Source organism: Myotis daubentonii, chromosome 6 (assembly GCF_963259705.1).
Source record: "Myotis daubentonii chromosome 6, mMyoDau2.1, whole genome shotgun sequence".
NCBI classification, from domain to species: Eukaryota; Metazoa; Chordata; class Mammalia; order Chiroptera; family Vespertilionidae; genus Myotis; species Myotis daubentonii.
In genome coordinates, this window is record NC_081845.1 from 35212823 (window position 1) to 35235545 (window position 22723).

The following is a 22723-nucleotide window of genomic DNA, read 5'->3' on the forward strand; positions in this document are numbered from 1 at the left end:
GTAACTCAGCAGAGGGGTCCGTACACTGACTGTGTCATGATGCTTTTCCAGATTCACCTGTTGCTTAAGAGGACATCCTTGCTGGATGAAGCCCTAAAAAGTCAATATGTCACACCTGGGAAACCATCCAACTCATGATGCCCGAGTCACAGACTTTGCCCACTCATTCAAAGTCAACACATCCGACATCTGTTTTCACTGATTATTGGATAACACTAACATGAAAGTCTCTGTTGTTTTTTTCCATCTAACCTTTGCTACTTTAAATATGGTCAGACCACCTCTATCCTGCATTGTGATTGGCATATAAATGCCAGTGGAAGATATCATTAAACATTAACAATAACTGTCACTAATAACTTCCTATTTAGTATGACTGCAACTCCCGCTACTGCTACTACCTCTACCATTCATTAAGAACTCAAAGCCTTCACTGTACCAGGACAGGTGTATCTCTAAGGCCTGACTTCCTCTCACATCCTCTGTGTCTTCTCATCGCCGTACCCCCACCCGCACAGCTTGGGCTGAACTTTGCTCAAGTTGTGTTGTGACTACTGCTCCAGGGGAGCTCATTTTTATCTGGCTGTAAAGCCCAGTAAACTAATCTTGCAAAAACAGTTATGCCACGTATTTTAGTCTCTTCCTGTTTGGAATCAATCTATTTATTAACAACTTGCGAAGCCTCTGAAGCTGAGCTTTGCACAAAGCTGCACCCACATTATGGTGTGTTGTGCTGCCAAATCACCACACCAGTGACACCTAACCCAGAAGGCAATAAGTAACCTGCAGTTAGAAATGTAGTCTTCTTTCTTCCTCTTTGCAAAGTAAAATACCAGATTCATAGTTATAATCTGAACAATAAAGATTAAAAGAAAAAAGATTCCAGATTCGTGTGCAAAATAGGTAGCTTGCAGTATGGTAGTATGGAACTTGCAGGTATGGTAGCATGAGCTCATTGAAAACCCTCTAAAATGCTTGCACTTTCTACCTTTTGTCTGTTCTCTCTTAAAGACTTTCCACCCTCCAGCACACCATTTCTGTATGACAGAAGAAGGGATGATGTTTGACCCCACGACAGGCCATCTGTTTAGTTCACTCATCTGGAGGCTGGTATAGAGAGCCAAGTGTGACCAGAGCTCTGTCCCCTCTACCCACTGTTCAACACTTACCCTGACTTTAGGGAACTTGGTAAGAGAGAGCAGAAAGCCCTCCTTTGTCTTTCATTCATTCATTCGAGGTAGACTGCAGACCTACTAGCTGCAAAGCACTGAGCTTCACCATGAGGGTCACAGAGGAATATAACATCTGGTTCCTGTTCTGAGAAGGCCCTTCATGCCTCCAGACTCATAATCTAATGGACAAGTTGTGGAAGGGGCTTCCTTCTCTGCAACCTCCACAAAATTAAAAAAGCTGGGGAAGTGAGAACTCGGTACCTTTTCTAGATTTGCTTTCACTCCACTAAGATCACCTCATGTGGCAACCAAACTGTACTGCTTAGCATCCCCTGAGCCCAGCCTGCTCTTTCCTGCCTGCCAAACTCTTGGCAGGGCTGTCCTCTATACCCAGCACCCTTTGCTGCCCCCATTACTGCAAACACATTCCTTTTCTGCTTCAAATGTATATTTCAATTAAAATTCTTTTTTGTCTAGGGACTCAGAAAAAGTGACAGGAAAATAAACAATAAATTATGGGGCCTAAAGGATCTCATTCTGACTTGGGCTCCACTGCTTACTAAATGTATACTATTGGAAGAGTTACTAGGGCTCTGTGAGCCTCAGTTTCCTCATTTGCAAAATGGAGATGACAGTACTGCAAAAGAGTTATGGCTTTTTGATGAGGTAGTTTACATAAATCACCTATCAAGGTATCTGGCACTTAGTGGGTACTCCTCAAATGTTAGCTAGCACCCTTTCAATCTCCCCTATTAAATTCTGTCTTATGTAGCTATTTGCAGGATTATCTCCTGTGTTAGGTTTCAAATCACTTAAGAATCAGCACTACAGTTTATCTATGTGGGGTTCCCTGCAGCCTTGCACAGGGCTTTATGCCCAGTAGAGGCTCGGGTACATTGGATCCATCACTGTTACTGTAAAAATACAAATGATCGCAGGTCTGTGAAGAGCCAGGCTCCATGGGGGCCTAGCTACAAAGCCCAGGTGATCTAAAGCCTTTGCTGAGCTCAGCAAGGTTAGTGAGGGCAGGGTATTTGCGGGGAGAAAAAAGCAGGCTGTATGTGCACACTCACGTGATTTAGGGCCCCAGGGTGACCCCTCCCTAGGGTCACACGCAAGATGAATCAGGAATAGAGAGAACAGAGACAGAGCAGCTGCTCTCAGATCCTTAGATATTCCAAACAAGGGGGAGAGACACAGTCTTTCCTGATTAATCTTTAGTGATTTATTCTTTGAACATCATTTAAAAGGAGCATTTTAAAGTAAATTAATTGAACTCCCATGGCCTTTTACCCTACTTATATCATCAAAAGAAACTAGATCTTGAATTTTTAAAAATTATTTGATTTATTTTCTGTGACTTACAAACTACTGAGGAATGACAGTTGTGTTCTTTTTGTAAATTATAAATAAAAACTTCAGCCATTTCAGCAGTAATTTGGAACATCCCAAGTTTGGAATATCCCAATTTTAGCAAATGAGTGTTGAGTGTGGGGTGTCACAGGCATAAATGAATGATAAATATATATGTAATCTAAGACACGCTTATCCCCTTCTAACATACTGGCTTGATAATATTCCTAAATTCACTCCTCTCCAGCATAACGTGGGTAAATTCTCATTAATGCAAACTGGTGTTTTTGAAAGTGCAGGTAGAAGTTTATTAGTGAGTTATAAAATCAACTTCGTGGTTGAATTTTTAAATAAAGAAATAAACTAGTATAGGGAATAAAATAGAACAGAAAATATCTGAATGCATTGCATAGTCAGGATAAATTTCATTTTATGAAACTTATTTGTGTTTTCTATATGCTGTATGAAATGTATGTAGGTGTGCACCGAGTTGGGATGTATAATGTATTCTTCACTGTGGTCCTATCTCAAAGACGTTGGAAGCTGCTGAATCCACCTGGCTTTATGGTGCTTTGTTTACTGATTGCCCGGTGATGGTGAAATAGCTCTGGCCAATGAGATGTCAAGGGAAGTTTGGTGGGGAAGCTGGGTATGAGTAGGGGCATGGAAAATGATTCTTCACTGAAAAGCACGATACAACGTGGAACTACTCTTTTCTTTCACTTTCGCTGAATGTTGTCCTATTTATACATATTTCCTGGAACTGTCTTGTAACCACAACAAGGAGCTCACATGAGATCATGCTGAACATAGCAGAGTGGGAAGATAGAAGGAATCTGGGTTCTAGGTTTGGTGTTAAACTGGCATTAACTATCTCTGTACCTATCCTACCTCTGGGCTTCTTGTATGAGATAATACATTTTACTATTTAAGCCACTTGAGTTGTTTGTTTAATTACTCATAGCTGAAAGAAGCCTAAGTGAGAAAGAAAGCTTATTATAGGACATTTAAGTAAACCAACCACTGGTGCAGAGGTCTGGTAGGAGAAAAGCTGGGAAAGTGCTCTGTGTCCATCACGAAGGACCGAATTCCAGTCCCAAGCATCGATGCTGAGACAGGGCAGGCTTATAGATGTGAGCATGGACTCAAGTAGACTCTCTGGGCTCTCATCTGCTTTCTACTTGTTAGCTGGGTTACCTTGAGAAAGCAATTATTTTAAGCAGTATGTTGGGATATAACCTGGTGTCATTGGGAAGGGTGGATTGAAAGTTGGGAGAAATTGGAGGAAGAGAAACTAGTTAGAAGACTATGATGACAATCCAGTAATGGATAATGAGGGCTTATGTTCTGAGATGGTAAAGGAAATCCATAGGGAGGGGAGGATACACAAGATACCAAGAAGGTGTACTTGCTCGGCCAGTGTGGCTCAGTGGCTCAGCATCAACCCATGCACCAAGAGGTCACTGGTTTGATTCCTGGACAGGGTACTTGCCTGGTGGAATCAAACCAGGGGCATCTTGGTGCATGGGTTGATGCTCCAGCAGGGGGCATGCAAGAGGCAGCTGATCAATATTGATGTTTTTCATCAATATTTCTATCTCTCTCTCTAAAAATCAATAAAAACATATTTTAAAAAGAGAAAGAAGGTGGACTTGATTGTAGACTGGCCATGGGAAATGGGGCTGAAAATGGAATCAAACCCAGATGCTGCCTCAAGCTTCCTGTCTGAGCCTGAACCAATCGGCATATCAGGTAAAGATGATTGAGTTGAAAGGAATAAGGCTGTTTAAAGGCTAGAGAAAATTCTTCCTCATTAGTAATGTGTAGCATCAAATTTTGAACGTGTTTCCTCAGAGTGTCACTTGAATGATTTCTGCCTCAAGTAGTCGTTGAGTCAGATACTACGCAAATTGAGATGGGTGGGTGATATTTTACACCAAGAGCTGCATGGCCCCAACACAGGATTCCAGTGTGTGAATCAAAGGCTTACTAGTATAAGGCTGTTCCAAACAGCCCACCCTACCTGGTAGGAAATCATTGCTTTCAATACTGTAACAGCTGGAGAAGCTGACTTGTAGTTTCTTCAAACTGAATTGGCTGCAGTTTGGAATTGCTTTAGCCACCTGGGAATTTGATCAAAAGAAAGGTTAAGGAGGTCAATTCAGGGTGACATTCTCTGTTGCATCATGAAGAAAGCTACCCAAGCAAAGCTTCATCATTGTAGCCGCCTCCCTCAGGGACAGCGCTGGGGGCTTTGCTGCAGGAGACAGAAGGCAGGTTTGGAACTGGTCTTGACAGAGTCGACAAATGACAAGCTGGTGCTCTGGATCCATGGGTTCTGTAACTCATGTAAGGTGTCATCAGATTTGCTTTTCAGTTTCCACATGTCCTATCGTACACAGCCACCATCCTGGATCGATGTCCTTCAGGGTGAACAGTGGTGGTGTGCAACTCCAAAAAAGTACACTTTCTCTTTCTGCCTTGTTCATATGTTTCTAACAGAAGCTTTTGTACAAAATAGAAGTTATTGATTCAGAGCCACAGGATTTAGAGGGTAAACAGTAAAAGCCTTGTGGAATCCAGGCAGTCAAGCAAGTGATGTCGACATCAGCCCACACAGCGGTCTCAGAGATGGGTTAGGCACCTCATGCTGTGTCTTCAGTGATATGGCAACTCAGGTCCAACAGAAAGAAAGTCTGTTGCAACCTCAAAGGCCCTTAGAGATCTGAAAAAAACAACCCTGGCTTTTCACATGGCAATGCAACCTCCCACTTAGATTGCCTCTAAAATACATGAGTTTAAAATCTATTTCCACACTTTTTTCCTATTCTACATTTTTGTGAAAAAAAGGGGGGGGGATATTGCATCAGACTTCAAAAGAAAAACCAAGCGAAAACAACACCCCAAACATCCCTAGTGTTAGGCTATACACATACGAAGACCTTGATCCTAGTTCTTGACGATCTTTCTCAAAACTGGTGAGCATGCTGTGCATATGCTCTTTGTGATATTTCTGCTGACTTTTCTTAGACGTTAGCTAGTTTTATATGTGGAATTTACTTAGGAATACCATGTGTTTTCATACCCTGAAATTCTGGCTAAGCCTGCTTTCTGATGAATTCTAAAATTTATATTCTATTTCTGCCCTCCTCCAACCCCCAGACTCTTATAGTAGATTTGGGCCCAAAAATTGAAGTTGTGACTGAAAATTCTAACTCTCACCTTGTCTCTCTACAACCTGATCAGACTGTAGATGCAGGCTAGATATACTTGAGATTATTTCAACTGTAAGATGGAACCTCGAACATTTTCCAATCTTATTTTTTTTGTTAGTCGAGGATCTGAAATGAAAACGTATTTGTACAACATGCTATATATTTTTTCCATACCTTACTACTTTTGCTTTACAACATTGTTACTATCATATTTTCAGTTCCCTGTGAGGGCAAAAGCATATCTTGGTTATCGATGTTTTTTTGATTTTTAAAAAATATTAATCAGATGGTGGCACTTCTCTGCTTAAAATTCTTTATTGGTTTCCCATGACGTTGAGTAAAAAAACAAATTCTCTCCCTGAGCCCAAGGACCTGCATGATGCACCATCCACTGTTTGTTGAATGAATACATGAGCTTGGGAGGGATGCCATGATAAACATGCCACATATTGTCACCCTTTTAGAGGAATAGAAAGAGATAAAATTGAAGAGGTGAGGTAACTTCAGATTATAGAAACCCTGAATAGTATTTTGCAATGGTCATGATCAGTAAGCATTTTTGAGCAGGAGGCTAATGTCACCTGGCATGTATTTTAGAAAGACTGATCTGGAAAACTTATAGCAGGTTTGACTGTAGTAAAAAAAATAGCCAGTACCAGTATACTTGGAGAGAACTGAAGCTAAGGGTAGTGTTTTAGATAAGGAGCAATGTTGATGAAAAACTGATACACTAAAGCAGGTAGATTAAACTCCTTTTTTTGATGGCTGATTCATTCAAAATACAGGTTTTTGAAAAGTTGTTACAAAAAATAGAATAAAAAGTTATTTCCTGTCCCAACTCCATCCTGAGGATGTACTTTCAGAGGTACATTTCAGTACTTTGTTCATAGGGGATCTTCTGGTCATGTCCCAAATACGAAAGTTAAACAGCTCTTTGTCTTGTTTTTCAGATCCTCTAATATCTCCACTACAGAACCACCTTCATGGTGATGTATTTGATTTCCAAGCCCTTCTTTATGGAGTGTTGTGGGAAGGGAGGGCCGGGCTGCGTTGCTCTGGGGAAGGTGGTCTCAGCTGATGGAATGTGGGATTGTGAGTTGAATCTCCGAGGCCTGAGTCCTGGCTCTGTCCTGCACTAGCTGAGTAAAACTGAACAAACCATTAACCACTCTAAACCCCATTTTCTGATCTGAAACATGAAAATTAATCATACCCCAATTTACAATGAAATATTTTTACACTATAAGCTGCTCTACAAACCCTAATAACCAGGATTCACAAATACTCTGCATCTCCATCTGGCCCCACATAGCTACTGATCAACATTTTGACTTTTTTAAATCCAGAAATTAGTAGAAGGAGATTTGTAGATACGAAGTATTGAGGAGGAAGAAAAGAAACAGAACACATCAATAGGCTAGCATGTCCAGGGAATGGTAGACCAGTAGTCCGAGGCTTGTGGACTGCATATTTTCCTTTACAATTAAAATCATCAGGAAATGATCAGAAACGGATACTAAATTATCAATGTTATAATTTGTAAAACTTTTTTTTTGGTGAGTTTGTGAGGGTATGGTGGGTAGGGAATGAGGGAGGAAACTTCCTGTCATGTCATTGTTCTTCACAACAGTATTATCACTGTAAGGCAGCAATTTCTAAACTTTCTTGGGTCAGGGACTTTTTGAAGTCTCTGATGAAAGGGATGGACTCTAGAAAAATGTTCATGTATATCATCCCCCCCGCCCCCAAATTTTCCTTACAAATCACCTGAAACCTAGAGAGTTGGCAATCCATCACTCTAGGCTAAAAGACCTGACCATAAGGCAGCAATTGAATTTTCTCTGCTTAAACTTTAGTCTGCTTTCTCTCTCTCTCTCTCTCTCTGTTTCCTGTTTTATTTTAATTCTCAATGGGATTGTTTTTCTGGGTAAAAAGCAGTCAAGAAGGGCCTGACATTGTGCTAGGACCTTCCTCAACCCTTACCTCTTTTAGTCCTCAGTATGCTTACTGACTAATGGGGCTTGCTGTTGTTGTCTATGTAACATTGACTAAACGACTAAGTCATAAGTCAAATGTTTTGGATTGCTCACGGATGAACCTGGGGATCCTGAGTATGCGTTCTATCAGGGGACTATTAGCTACCTTATGCCTTTCACCACAGAGCAAAGTGTAACCTGGGGCAAGGCTGTCCTTTTCCATCAGGTACACTCCTTAGCACCATCCCTGGAGGGGACCACGCAGCACAGAAGAGGAAAGATTATTCCTAGAGAACTCTCCCATCTCGGGTACCTTACAACATGGCAGACCATCATTAAACCCAAGGAGTATGTGCACATGTATATTTTAAAATATAATTTTTCTATTCAAAAATTCAAATTGGAAAGCTTTGCTCTTCTAATTAGAATTTCTATTCCTGACCCATAAAAAGATGCAATATATTTATATTCATTCTGGTACCTTTTAGAATAATAGATATTTAACTTTGATAACACCTAGTGTAATGAATTACCAGGAAGCAAGCTGTTTCTAGATTATCAAAAAGTACATAAATATTTTTTAAATAAGCAAAGTATATATACAATTGACATGCTAAAATTGAGGGATTCTGTGTTTATAATTAATTGTGATATTTGAAGAAACTTTATAGAAGTGCATGTAATTGAAGAAACATGTTTATTTGTGTAAAATCAAGTATTTATCAGTAAAGTCTTCTGAGATGCTCAGTTGAAAGGCATTCTAGAGGTATAAAATTATTATTATTATTATCGTCATTATTAATAGCTAGCCTAGTACTCTAGTGATTTTCTTGATGTTGCTTTATCGGTATTAAATTTTAGGTCTTGATTGCAAGAGGGCATCACAAACTGCTGATTTGTGTTAACTCTGAGATAAAAAAGAGAACAACCCAACCAAGCATCACCAAACAAAAAACCTCCAAAGACCAGATTTTCCATGCCTCAAGGACACTTTCATATTTATTTATAAACATCCGCTTTCATATAAATTAACATCCCAGAAAGGGAGATTGGTCACATCAGAGAAAAACAGAAATTATGCTAGATCCCAGAATGCAAGATGACTCTAGGCATTTATGGGTAGTGACCATAGTTGAGGCTCTCCTGGGTCAGACTTTTTGGATGTCAGTAAATTGTGTCAAAAGAAATGACATTATCTTGTTCGAAGTGAGAAAATCCAGTGACTGAAATTGGTTCTTTGGAATAGGTCCAGGTGGTTAGTTAATGTGATTTGATGCTATCCGGGTTGTTCTGAAAAAGCAAACTTGCTTTTTCTGCAAAGAAAAGCACTCGCGTAACTCTTTTACCGCACATTGAAATTTTGCTCTACTTTCAAGCTTTGTGGACACAGACATTTTGAATAATGACATATTCCAATAAAGTGCTGTTTTCCTGAAAGAATGACTACACCTCCAGGTGAAAAATCCAACTTGGAAAAAAAGAACACGGTCAACAATATAAATCGGGGAATATGGCTTTTAATAGAAAATTTTTAGTCACTTAAAAAAGGAGGGAAAACAATCTTATTAATTACAAACTGATTTTTAAAATTATGTTAGGAAAAGTCGTAGAAAATGTCATAGGCTATCTTTCACGAGTTTCCTTGTTATCAGGTCTTGGATGATTTTATTATTCAGAAACTGAATTACAAGTCTTAGCAACTAAAATTCAACTAAAAAACAAAACAAAGCAAAATTCCTGGAAAGCAGAGTGCATTGATAAACTGAAATTTCAAATTAAACAATGTTTTAATAATAAAAAAACCCCACACACCTACCTTTAATTTAAAAATTATTTTTAACAAAAATTGGAAAAATAAAACTTTTTTCTACTTTAAAAAGCCAGTCTCATCAATAGTTTCTTTGATAATCTAAATGTTCAAAAATACCTGAGGACCATTATTTTAAAAATAAATGTAACGTTCAAGATTGTAGATCTATAGCAGCAGTGGGGCCCCCCCCAATTCTAATGTATTGAATATACTAATGTATTCTTTAGTGTGTGCAGGCTTTATGACAGGGGACCTCAAACTACTGCCCGCGGGCCACATGCAAATACAAATATTGTATTTGTTCCCGTTTTGGTTTTTTACTTCAAAATAAGATATGTGCAGTGTGCATAGGAATTTGTTCATAGTTTTTTTTTTAAAACTATAGTCCGGCCCTCCAACGGTCTGAGGGACAGTGAACTGGCCCCCTGTTTAAAAAGTTTGAGGACCCCTGCTTTATGATAACCTTTTCCCTAATTTAGTGCTTTCATTCCACTGAATTAGGAAATGTAGATGTAATGTATGCCAGATCACCTAAAGATTGCTGTCTAGATTCCTGGTCTCTGTATTACTATTGTATAAATGCTGAAAGATCACCTGAGTGAGTGACTTTTATTCTCCTTAGTCCAGTCTATCCTTAAAACAGTATTTGCCTGAGGGAAAATGGAACTTGTCTTTTGCAATGATGATTTGCAACAGAAGAGTCTTTTTGTTGATTCAGACTTTAATTTTTTTAAGTTATTTAAGAAATTGAGAGTTTTGATTTGCCCCCATAAAAGTACTTATTGTTATAGTAATGAAGAAAACAATAGGCATGGACTTACTACAAAGATCAACTAGATGGTTTTGTTATGTGGCGGCCAAATGATTCCATGGGGTGCTGTGCAAAAGAAGGTTTTGCCATGACTGGTTAGAGAGAGGCACTGGGAGTTTTGGTCCTTTCCTTAGCACACAGAGGAACACATATGTCCAACTGGAAAGCAAAAGTCAGCGCCATACTCAATGGTGTTCAGGCTGTAAGCAAAGGCCAGGCGTGGATCTTTCTTTCCTTTCTATGATGAGGTACCTTGTATAAAGTTCAATAGCAATAAAGGAAGAAGCAAACATACAGAATTTCGTATTTTTAATTTAGAGATATTTTTAAAATTATTATATCTTACTAGAGGCCCGGTGCACAAAAATTTGTGCACTCGGGGGGGAGGGGGGGTCCCTCAGCCAGGCCTGTGCCCTCTCGCAGTCTGGGACCCCTCTGGAGATAACGACCTGCTGGCTTAGGCCTGCTCCCGGGTGGCAGAGGGCAGGCCCAATCCCTAGGTGCAGCCCCTTGTTGGGCTTAGAGCCAATTGGGGAGTTGGGGCGCCACCCCTGTCATGCACAGAGCAGGGCGGATCAGGAGGTTGTGATGCCACCCTCAGTCACGCTCAGGGTAGGGCCGATTGGGAGGTTGGGGCACTGCCCCCTGTCACACTCTAGGCAGGGTCGATGGGGAGGTTGCGGCACTATCCCCTGTCACACACAGAGCAGGGCCAATCAGGAGGTTGGGGTGCTGCCCCCTGTCACTCACAGAGCAGGGCCCATCAGGGGGGTTGGGGCTCCGTACCCTGTCACACACAGAGCAGGGAGGATCAGGGGGTTGGGGCGCCGCACCCTGTCACACTCAGGGCAGGGCTGATGGGGTGGTTATGGCTCTACCCCGTCACACACAGAGCAGGGCCCATGGGTGGCGGTTGGGGCACCACCCTCTATCACCCACAGAGCAGGGCCAATCAGGGGGTTGGGGCACTGCCACTGTCACACTCAGGGCAGGGCTGATCAGGGGGTTGGGGAGCTGCCCCCTATCAGGCACAGAGCAGGGCCAATCAGGGGGTTGGGGTGCCTTCCCCTGTCACAAACAGAGCAGGGCAGATAGGGAGGTTGTGGCCCCGCCCCCTGTCACACACAGAGCCACAGGGCGATCAGGGGGTTTGGGCGCTGCCCCCTGTCACGCTGCTCCAGGGGCCAGGAGGCCTCGCAGCTCCACTGATCCCAGTGCTGGGAGGCATATTACCCTTTTACTATATAGAATAGAGGCCTGGTGCACAGGTGGGGGCCGGTTGGTTTGCCCTGAAGGGTGTCCTGGATCAGGGTGGGGGTCCCGCTTGGGTGCCTGGCCAGCCTGGATGAGGGGATGCTGGCTGTTTGCATCTGGTCACACCCCTTCAGGGTGGGGGTCCCCACTGGGGTGCCTGGCCAGTCTAGGTGAGGGGCTGAGGGCCGTTTTCAGGCTGGGGGTGACTGAAGCTCCCAACCTGCCCTTTTTTCCTTTTGTTTTTTTATTCTTGGGTTTATGGCTGTCACTGGAGCTGAGAGCCGGCTTTAGCTGTGAGACCTCGCTGCTGAAAGCAGGTTTCTGGCTTTGTTTACTTTTTGTATTTGAAACTTTGTTGAGACTCCAGCTCTGAGATCCCGGCTGACTGAAAACAGGTTTCTGGGGTTTTGTTTAGCTTCTATATTTGTAACAATGTTTCTTAGCAGCTCAGAGGCCAGCAGCGGCAGGCGGGGAACGTTGGAGTCCTCCGTCACTGAAGCAAGCAAGCCTCCTGTTGGTGTCAGTAGCCTGGCTGACGGCCACCATCTTGGCTGGCAGTTAATTTGCATATCGCCCTGATTAGCCAATGGGAAGGGTATCGGATGTACGGCTAATTACCATGTTTCTCTTTTATTAGATAGGATGGCTCACTATTGAATTTTATTCATAATGAGTTGGTGGTAAAGATAAATTCATTATCAAAATGTTCCCTTTTTAAGATGACAGTACAATATGAAGTTTTAAAAAAACTGATATACACAAATTCAATTTAATTTAGACTCACTCTGGAACAAACTGTCAAAGTTGTTTGAAATAAAAAAACACACACAAGTAATCCTTGAAAATAGCATCTTCCTTCCTCTCTCCTTCCCCCCCCCCCCTTTACTTTCTTCTCACAGCTTCCTCTTGAAAGTTGAAACCATCAAGATAACACCCTGTCATTGTTTCTGGATAATCAAGATGTTATTGAACAAAGGGAGTCTAACACAAATGTAAATGCATTTTATTTTTTCTTAAGAATCAAGAATGGTTTGAGCTTTGGGACATTTGGGCCACTTTACTTTCTTTTCTACTGATGTACTCAGAGCTCACTCATGTGAAAACTCTACAAGTTGATATACAATTACTCTTCAAAGTTCTAGGTGTTCCTGGAAAAAACTCTCAGTAGAAAACTCAACTCTTTAAATATATAAATTCAGTTCAGTTCAGTAAGAAATACTTGAGAGCACTTTATGCACAAGATACTATACTAAGCGCCCAGGCAGTAACAAGGTAAGTTTCCATTATTTCAGCCACTGAGGAACTTAGAATCTGGGGTCTGACACTAACATAGAGAAAGTGGAAGGGAAAAATATTTTCCATTAACATTTTTAGAAATGGGTTTGCATATTATATGTTATGCTACTAGAGTGTTGTTGGTTTTTTGTTTTTTTACTACTTTTTTATGAAAGGCTTCTGGAACTTTTTTATTAGCGTTCTGAGCTTATGAAAGAGGAATTTCTACTTTACTAGTTTCAAGATGTGAGAGGAAAAGTATCATTAATATGGTATTTTTTTACAAGATGCAAATATTCTCAGGCTGGGACTGATGGATAATAGTGAAAGTAAAATAAGTAAAAAGTGAAACTGTGATGAAAGAGGGCTGAATCCCACGTAGGCACATTAGCTGGTGTTAAATGACAAATGACAGCAGTGCTGGGCAGGTTTGAGTGCTGGCAGCAGGGGGTAGGAATGAGAGCCATGGGTGGTGTGAGTCATTAAAGACCTTTATTTAAATCTCTACATTAATAATAATAATAATAATACTAACCCAAAACTACCAGTTTAAAAACAAAACAAAACTATGAACTAAACCTTAAATAGCATGACCCTTAATTATTTTGCTTTGATTTTTTAAATGCTAAGTATTAATGGAAAGAGGAATGTTTAATTAACATTTAAGAGAACAGGACTCATGACATAGTAAAACAGCTATTCAGAGCCAGAAGGCAAAACAAAACAAAAAACGAACTTCCTTCTATCTCTACTCACTTAGGCAATTAGGTGTGAATAAGAACAAGGGCATTTGTGGGGTGGGTGGTAGGATGAAAGTGATGAGTGCAAAATGCCCTCTTTAGAACTGAGTGCAAGTATGTCCTCAGGAGTCCCGGTGTGCGTGTGTGTGGGGTGGGAGGGGTGGGGCGGGAGAGGGAGTAAATCTGTGGTCAAGTAAGTTGGCACAAACAGAGCTAAACAGACTTATTTACTGTGGGACTTCTCTGAGCCTTAAGATGCTATGTACCCTGTAACTTGCCAGGAGAGGACTTTGATGTACAGCGTTCCCCAAATGCATTCAAATATGGGAAGCTTTGGGAAGAGCTCACAGGGGAAACAGGGCCTCGGGACATAGTTTTAGAAATTTCTGTGTTAGTACTGAGCATGTGGAAAACACAATTGTTGCTCCTTATTTCATGAGAAAAGAAATTAAGCCAAATTGATTACCTCCATGGTCCAACATGGAATTAGGCACTTGATATGTGTTGTCTCATTTTATACTGACCTCTGTGACATAAATATTATTTTCTTCCCCTGCGGTTCCCCAACTCCCTCCCCCATTTCTCAAGTTGTAGACTAGGAAACTGAGTTGAGGATCTGGGAAGTTAAATATATTGTCCTTGTAAAACAGTAATATTTAGGCCGAGATTGAAATTATTTATAGGGTTTTTAAAAGCTTAAATTTTGGAAAACTTGAATTGTAATGGGAATAAGTAAAATAAGGAATGGATTGCATAACATGATTGATTCATTGCTGAATTCAATGGACACCTACTTGCCAAGCTCTGGTAGTACAGTGATGGAGATGTTGCCCTTTCTTAGGACCTTGAGATTTGGCGGGAAAGGCAGACCCATGAACAAGTAATTTCAAGAGGCTATGGGGTAGGGGGTGATAAGTGGTGATGGAAGGAGACTTGGGATGGTGAACACACAATGCAATATACAGATGACGTATTATAGAATTGTACACCTGTAACCTATGTAATTTTATTAACCAACTAGAGGCCTGGTGCACCAGTGGGGTTCCTCAGCCTGGCCTGCAGGATCGGGTCAATCCCGGCTCTCTGACATCCCCTGAGCAGTTCCAGATTGCATGAGGGCACAGGCCAGGCTGAGGGACCCCACTGGTGTACAACTGGGGCCAGGAGGGGACATGGGAGGTTGGCTAACCAGGGAGGGACCGCAGGAGGGCTCCAGGGTGTGTCCAGCTCCTCTCGCTCAGTCCCAATCAGCCGGACCCCAGCAGCAAGCTAACTTACTGGTCGGAGCATCTGCCCCCTGGTGGTCAGTGCATGTCATAGCGAGCAGTTGAGTGGCCTTAGCATTTCATTAGCATACTATGCTTTGATTGGTTGAACAGACGACTGAACAACTGGACATGTAGCCTATTAGGCTTTTATTATATAGGATGTCACCCAATAAATTCAATAAAAAAGGAAAAACAAGTAAATTCAATGCTATATGGTAAGTTACTAAAAGAGACACACATATCTTTTTGCCATAGTTCATCTATCTTCTTTTTTTAAATCCTTACCCAAGAATACTTGCCTCTAACCTGGGGCCAAAGATCAAACCTGCAACCCAGGTACATGTCCTTGACTGGGAACCGACCCTGTGACCCTTTGGTGTGCAGGCTGACGTTCTAACCACTGAGCATGCTGACCAGGGCTCATCTCTCTTCTTAAAATACAGTGAACCTGAGCCCTCATCCTCAACCTTTCACACATATCAGAGTTTTAAGGTGGGATTCCAATACGTGTTCCTTGTGAAACAATTTCTAGGCACTTGTCTCCTTCCTTACTTGGAATTAATTGCTCCCTGCACTCTACTCCCATAGCACTTTGCTTTTCCTCCACCAAAACCCTTAGTTCCAAGTGTGATTTAAGGTTTATCTGTTTATCTTCCTCCGGGATTGGGAGTTTCTTGAGGAATGATGTCTCAGACATTTTTATAATCACTACTGCCCCAAACAGTGCTTTGCTTGAATATAGCTGACCCTCAATAAGTGTTTGGTTGCTCAATTGTTTTAAATGAACATTTTTAAAGTTCAATTTAGCATTGTTAAAAAAAATCACTAAAAATCTAAACTGTGCATCAAGAAAATTCTTAGAGACAAAAAGAGGGTAGAATATTTGTCCTATTTTATTTTACTTTTTATCTCCCCCTGTTTTGATATTAAGTCAGAGAATATGAGGAAAAGTCAGAGGAAATAGGGTATGGATTTTTCTAACTCATTAGGAGACCAGAAGAGTCTTCCCATGAGCTGACAGGGAATTTTAGCAATTACAAAGAGAAAATGAAGAGTAGAAGAAAGTCCCTTACAGAGATTTTAGCCCCAGGCCTTTTTGAAATCTTGAGCTAAAACAAGTTCAGGGGTGTTTATGTCAAACCTGGAGGAAATATGATTATTTTAATCAGTAATAATTAAATCAACAAGAGTATAGGCATTTACTTTTGTCAAATCTTGTCCAGACTTTGTAGACTTTTCAAGAGATTTAAATATATTAAAGGAACTTTCTTATTTGTTTATGATATGTCATTAGTTGGTTAATTAAAACAACAGGAAATCCTATATAATAAAAGCCTAATATGCAAATTGTCCCCTTAACCAGGAGTTCAACCGCTTGCTATGATGTGAGCTGACCACCAGGGTGTGGCGCAGAAGATGGCGGGCGTTGGCAATGCACTGCAACCTCTCCCTGGCTATCTGGGGGTGGGGGTGATGGGATGGAGGTGAGGTGAGAATGCGGGGTGTCTGCTGAGCTCTCTCTCACTCCCCCTGCTACCCTCCCCCAGGATGCCAGAGCTCACACGCCGGGGAAGCCCCCCATGCTCAGGTGCCAGGCAGCCACGAGGATCCCACCCTGTACTCACGTGGCCTCTTCTGGGTGAGCCATGCCACAGCTGCTGGTACCGCTGGGGCTGGTTGGGCTCCCTGTGGGTTCATGCAGGAGCAGGTCTGCAAGGCTGGCTGGGAGAGAATGCACTGCCCTCCTGGCTTCCATGGGGCACCGCTGGACAGCCCAGAGGCCCACACTGCGCCCCAGCCTGCGGTGTCTGGCTGTGCTCACCGCATCTCCGCGTGGGGACTCAGGCTCCGTGACTTAGTTGGAAGGGGGCAGGCGGAGGTCCAGGGACTCAGGTGCTGCCCAGGGCCCAGGGGTCAGCTAGGACCTGCCCTTCACTCCAGATGCTTGCACTTTGATCACCTGCCAGGACTAGGGATCACACCCGTGCACAAATTTTGTGCACTGGGCATCTAGTAATAACCATAATACTTACAATTCTTGAATGTTTAGGATGTTGGGATGCCTGATTATTTGTTCATAAATTATCAACTCTACATAATGCAAGACAAGTTTAAAAATAAGTATATATTGCCTCATATGGTATAACCTTTCAAAAGGCGAGGTGTAAGCAACTAAATGTCTCAGGGTTAACTACAGGAATAAATATGTAACCAATTTTCTTTTAAAGAAACATTTAGATACTGGGAAGTTTTGTTAAACCTGTAACCATTTTGGATTTACTTAAGCCAGATTTTAAATCTAGATATTCCCTGAGAAAATTATTTAAAAGAGGGACCAACACTTTTTCCCCCTCTGTAAAGAACCAGGTAGTAGATACAGGCTTGGTAGGCTCCACAATCTTTATGGCAACTATTCAATTCTTCCACCAGCTACAGATTATACATAAACAGATGGCCCTGGCTGCATCCTGTAAAACTTTATTTACGAAACTAGGCAGTGGGCCCAATTTACAGCATTGACACTGCTGTCCATCAAGATTATACGTGGGAAGTGACTAAATGTAGGAATGGGCATACCTGGTTTTGTATGCCCAGAACAGGAGTCCCCTTCTTCTGATAAATGCTCACTCCACACTCACACTGAGATGGAACTTGAGCTTGCCTGGTATCCTTCGATTGAGGGTCTTCTTTTCTTGAGTCAACTCTTCCTTTTACTGAGTCAATGAATTTGTGTTTGGCCTAATCTGGTATGAGCCATAGTTCTGTTTCTTGCTCCTGGGTGAGTCCTGCCAATACAAATAAATAAGCACCATCCAATTGGAGATGAGGCTGGAAGGAGATGGGGACAGTGTATGACTCTTTGGCCCAACCGGTCAGGCCAAGCTGAAGGCCCCAGAGGTTTTCCTCTGGTGAGGACTTCCTGAGGTTGCACAGCTGGTTGAAGCCGAGATTTTCCCAATGGATGTGACTGTAGATCAGCAATCATCTCCCCGTTGTAGAGTCCCCCAGAGAGCTCTCTAGGTAATGCCACTCTTGGGGAGCTATTTATTATCTTGGCACACTTGCCCTGTGTACAGACCAGAGGTTGTAAACTTGATCACTTCTCCATGCTGTGCTGGAATTCACACCAGCTTGGCTGTGCTCCAAGTGTTGTAAACATCCTAATTCCTCTGGGAAGCTTTTGTAAAGAAGAATATTTTGTTTCTCATAGTAGTCATTGGTCCACTTTCACAATTCTGAGCAGCATGGTCTTTGGGAAAATTTCAGCAGAAATCAGCAGGAGACACCCCAGACAGGCCTGTCTCTTCTTGTCACTTGAATCATTGTCTGCTCTTGCCTGCTGTGAGAGTCTTTCCCATCCTTTTGTCTGTGGCTGCTGTTATTTCTGTTAAACATGAAGCTTTGAGCAACCTGAGTCTCACCATGATTTAAGGAGAACACTGAGTTATGGTGACTTGGTGGGCCCCCAAATTAGATATTTTTGGTCAACATTTCCCCTTTCCTAAATGCACACAGCTCAGCATGTTGTGTGTTTATTGAAACAACTCTGTGGTTTGTCAAAGTGCAGTTACATTGATGTTGACTGTCTTACCCAGCACTCCCACTGAAAACAAGAACTGTGGGCTGATGGCACAGAGGCAAGCAACTCATGTGCATCCAACTTGGGAGTAACTAAAGGAAAGTCAAAATAAAAGCTGGAAAGAGCTCTCATTACTTGTATGATTACTGTATGATCATTTAAACTTGTTTTAGTTAATGAGATTTGTCAGTACTGATTGGGTTAGTGGTTAATAAAAGGGATAACATACCTGCTTCATTGAAAAATTGAGTCATATTATAATAAATGATTTTTAAATAGAGAATTTCACAGTGTAAGTATTAAGACATGCTATTCTATTTGATACATACAACAATCCTCTGAGGTATGTATTGACCCCATTCTGTGATAGGAAAACTGAGGTTTATTGGAGTCAGACAACAAGCTCTGGGTCACATCAGGGGCAAGTGACAGAGCCAGGAGCAAAATTGGTGGAAGCACCAGAAACAGTGCTTACAATCTGAAAGTAATAGAAGGATTATTAATTTTATGGCCTCTTTTAGTGGGGTTTATCCTAGGCCAGGGTTATTTTGTCCTGGCTCCATGAAGTTTGCGTCTTTGCTGCACACATTAGCCAATATACAATACACAGTTTATCTGAGAGCCCTACATCCATGTTTTATCCTCTAGAGGAGTGGGTTTCAATCGGTGGCAATTTCTTCTATCCCCCCATCTACCAACCCTGGAGACATTTGGAAATATCTGGAGACACTTTTGGTTGTCACCACTGGGAAGGGACTGCTACTGGCACCTTGTGTAGAGAGGCCAGGGTTGTGGATTGCTGCTAAACATCCTACAATGTATAGGCCAGCCTTCGCTCAACAAAAAATTCATCTCTCAAAGTGCCAAATTTAAGAAACCCTATTCTGGGATGCTCTGGAAATTAATAGGAAAACCTTGGTAAGCTTGAGAACTTGGCCAAGCAGAGCTATATAACTCATATCCATCGAGAATTCTGTCCTATTTCTAGCAGCTCTCACATATCAGCCCCTTTAGCACATGTCTCCAGGAGGACTGGTCTGTGATATCATTAAAAATCATAAAAAAGCTAAACTGATATCAAAGTAGAGCTCCAACATTTCAAAGAAGATAGCTTTGGCATACATGTACCGTTTTTCTTGTTTCATATTTCTTGGCAACCATGTCCTTTTTTTTTTTTTTTCACTCTTACACTGAACATTTTTTTCCAAAAAAATGGCAACGTCTGAAACTATGCCTCTTCTTTTGAAATATAGCATATGCTTGTTTAAGCACTCCATGTGGCCAGAGTTCCAAACACAGGGCTTTTCACATTTGTTTTTCATCATTTTTGACAATTAGCCTCTCATTTCAATAAACATCTCACTCTTAAAGAGTAGTTCTTAAGTACAATTTATCTTTTCCTGGGTGGAGTAAAGATTTCCCATGCACAAGCATTTCACATTTTTCTTTGCAAAATGTTTTTCCAAGTGTTTAACTCTGTGGGCAAACCTATTAGCAGACAAAAAAAGAATGTTTTGAAAGTTGAAAGTCTCCTCCAAGTTCCTAATGATATTTCTTTAGTTTCCACATTAGGGAAAGTCCCTGCCTCTGAAAACAGTCAGGCCTTAACAGGAGGGATATGGTTGCACTTCAATACAGGCAAATATCATTCTTGTTGGCAATTACCCAGGTAATAGAATGATATTTTAACCTAACATATGTCTATGAATACTTGAATTCAATAATCTTTCACTATGTCAACAATTAGAAGTTGAAGGAAAATAACAAAGTTAAAATAATGAACTTATAAATTTTCTTAGAAACAAACATTGATATACTGTTCCTTGCAGTGACCAATAAATTTAATCAAATTTCAGAGTCCTGGAAAAGTATGGAAATGGCTGATTATTTTAAATGAGTTTTAAAAATTATGTCTAGGACCAAGGTTAGATTATAAATGATCATTTTAGGGGCACTCCTACATCGTTGTTTAAGAGATGGCTTATGAAGCAAGAAGGAAGGACATTGGCTTACCAAGAGACATTTAAAATACTTAAGACTCACATGTAGAAAATGAAGTCTCCCTACTTCTTAAATTCATCAAAACCTTACCAAATCATGAAACTGAGTCTTTCTCCTTCCCAGTTCTTCACCATCCCGATAGTACAGATATCCTTTTGTGTCTATATTCCCTTTCAAGAGACGTTAACTCCAGATTTCAAAAAATGTTATTAGTTTGATCTCATTCTGAACGGGCACACAGAGCAATACTTTCCTAGGGCCTTGCCCTCAGAGTTGGCCCTGACAATATCAAATGATGGAAATGCCTTTAAACTCATAAACTTAGGAGATTGATTTTCACTGAGTAGTAATCTTTTTTGGTCCCATCGCCCTGACAGTTCAGAAACAGGGTTCCTACATTTGTGATCTTTACTAAATCAGGGCTGTGTGTGTGTGTGTGTGTGTGTGTGTGTGTGTGTATAAGATGTATAATTAACTATGTGGTATATAGGAAAACTCCGACAAGAGTTATAATATGTGCCAAAGCTGGACATATTTGTCCTCTAAGGAATTTTTCCATTGAAAACTGAATGTTAACCTGTCTACCGCCTCTCCCTCCCCCTCCCTTCCCCTTGTCCTCTTCCTGCTTCTCTTCCTCCTCCTTCTTTCCTTTTGGCTTATCTGACATCAAAGTGATTTAAGTATAGATCTAATCTTTTACCTCCATCACAGTGTGAATTTTACAAAGAGGAATTTTATAGTCTAGATTTCTTGGTTTGTGATTTGACTGGCTTGCATAGCAGGCTGCTTCTTTCTGGAGAAATTAAGTCTTCAGACTTCTCATTGGCAAAGTCTTTGAGTCCCTCTGCTGTGCTCCCCTTGGGGGATGGAAGTGTCTCAGGTTGGTCGACAGTGACTTCTCTTACGGAGCAGTGTACTACTGTTCCAGGGGAAACTGCCAGTTGGCAGCCAGACATGAGTGATTTGGACAATTAGCAGGCTTCTGTTCAATCCTTGGTCTTACTGACTGCAGAGCAAGCATGGCACTTGGATGATATGGGAATTCAGACATGTGAAGTAACAGGCCAGGATCCAGTGGCAACACCAAAAGGACTGCATATTTGTCTTGCATTTGCATGCAAAGCAAGCCACAGTGGTCAGTGCTTTAGTCCCCTGCCCCAATGTCTGTAAGTCTTCCAAACATATCAAATACATAAAAATGTAAATAAAAACAAACAGCGGGCTTGCTTTGCATGCAAATGCAAGACAAATATGCAGTCCTTTTCTTCCAAAATGGATTTTTGCCTGCAATCCCTTTTCATATAGAAATGATGAAACTTCCCATGCCAATAATTTAGGAGGAACAATTCCAGAGATTGGAAAAGAAGAAGAAGAAATATGGTTGGTGTTAACCTTATTCACTGTTTCCATAGCCACATTGAGCCTCCTTGTATCATACAGCTTATGAGCAAATAAGTTTACAGAGTGAAAGATCTACAGAAGTCTTACAGTTTCTGGGATTATAAGAAGCTGAGTAAATACTCTGGGTAGAGGCATTTTGTAAAACCAGAAGAGACATTTGGGATTAAATTAGATTATTAACAGGTGATTGATATGCATGTAGAAAAAGAAGCCATGCTTGCTCAGAAATTTCATGGCTTCATTGAAAACAAATCATACCAAAGAAAAATTATTTCCTATTTAAATGAGCTTTGTTGAGATAAGAAAAATGCTTTAGGTACAGTGTTTCATTTTCATAGGACATTTGATTGAGTCCCAGTTGAGAGGGTTGTTGTGTAATGAAGCAATGATTGAATTTAAAATCAGAAAACTAACCTGACTCTTCCACTTATCACTTTCATAAGCTTTCACAAGTCACGTAGCTTTTCTGAGGCTAGGTTTCTTCATCTCTAAAATAGGCATATTTATGCATTTTCAATCCAAATCTAAAATTACTAAATGCTTGAGAGCAAGGTTAAGAACTGTGACTTGGATGAAACTCTAGTTAGATGGATTCACAGTGAGATGAAGAATGAGGCTCATGTCAATTACACCTCAATTTTTAAAATTTAAAAAGAAAACTAGGCTCAAAGAGTATTCATCAATGGATCAATGTCAGCCTTAGCAATGGGTCCTAGTGGGTGACTCTCAATTTTATCTTTTTCAACATATTACCAATACATTTTGTAGAAATATAGAAGTTATAATTATTATGGCTATACATAAATATGGAGGATGCTTGCAATTATAGAATCAAATTATCAAGTATTTCATACCTGTAAAGCTGGG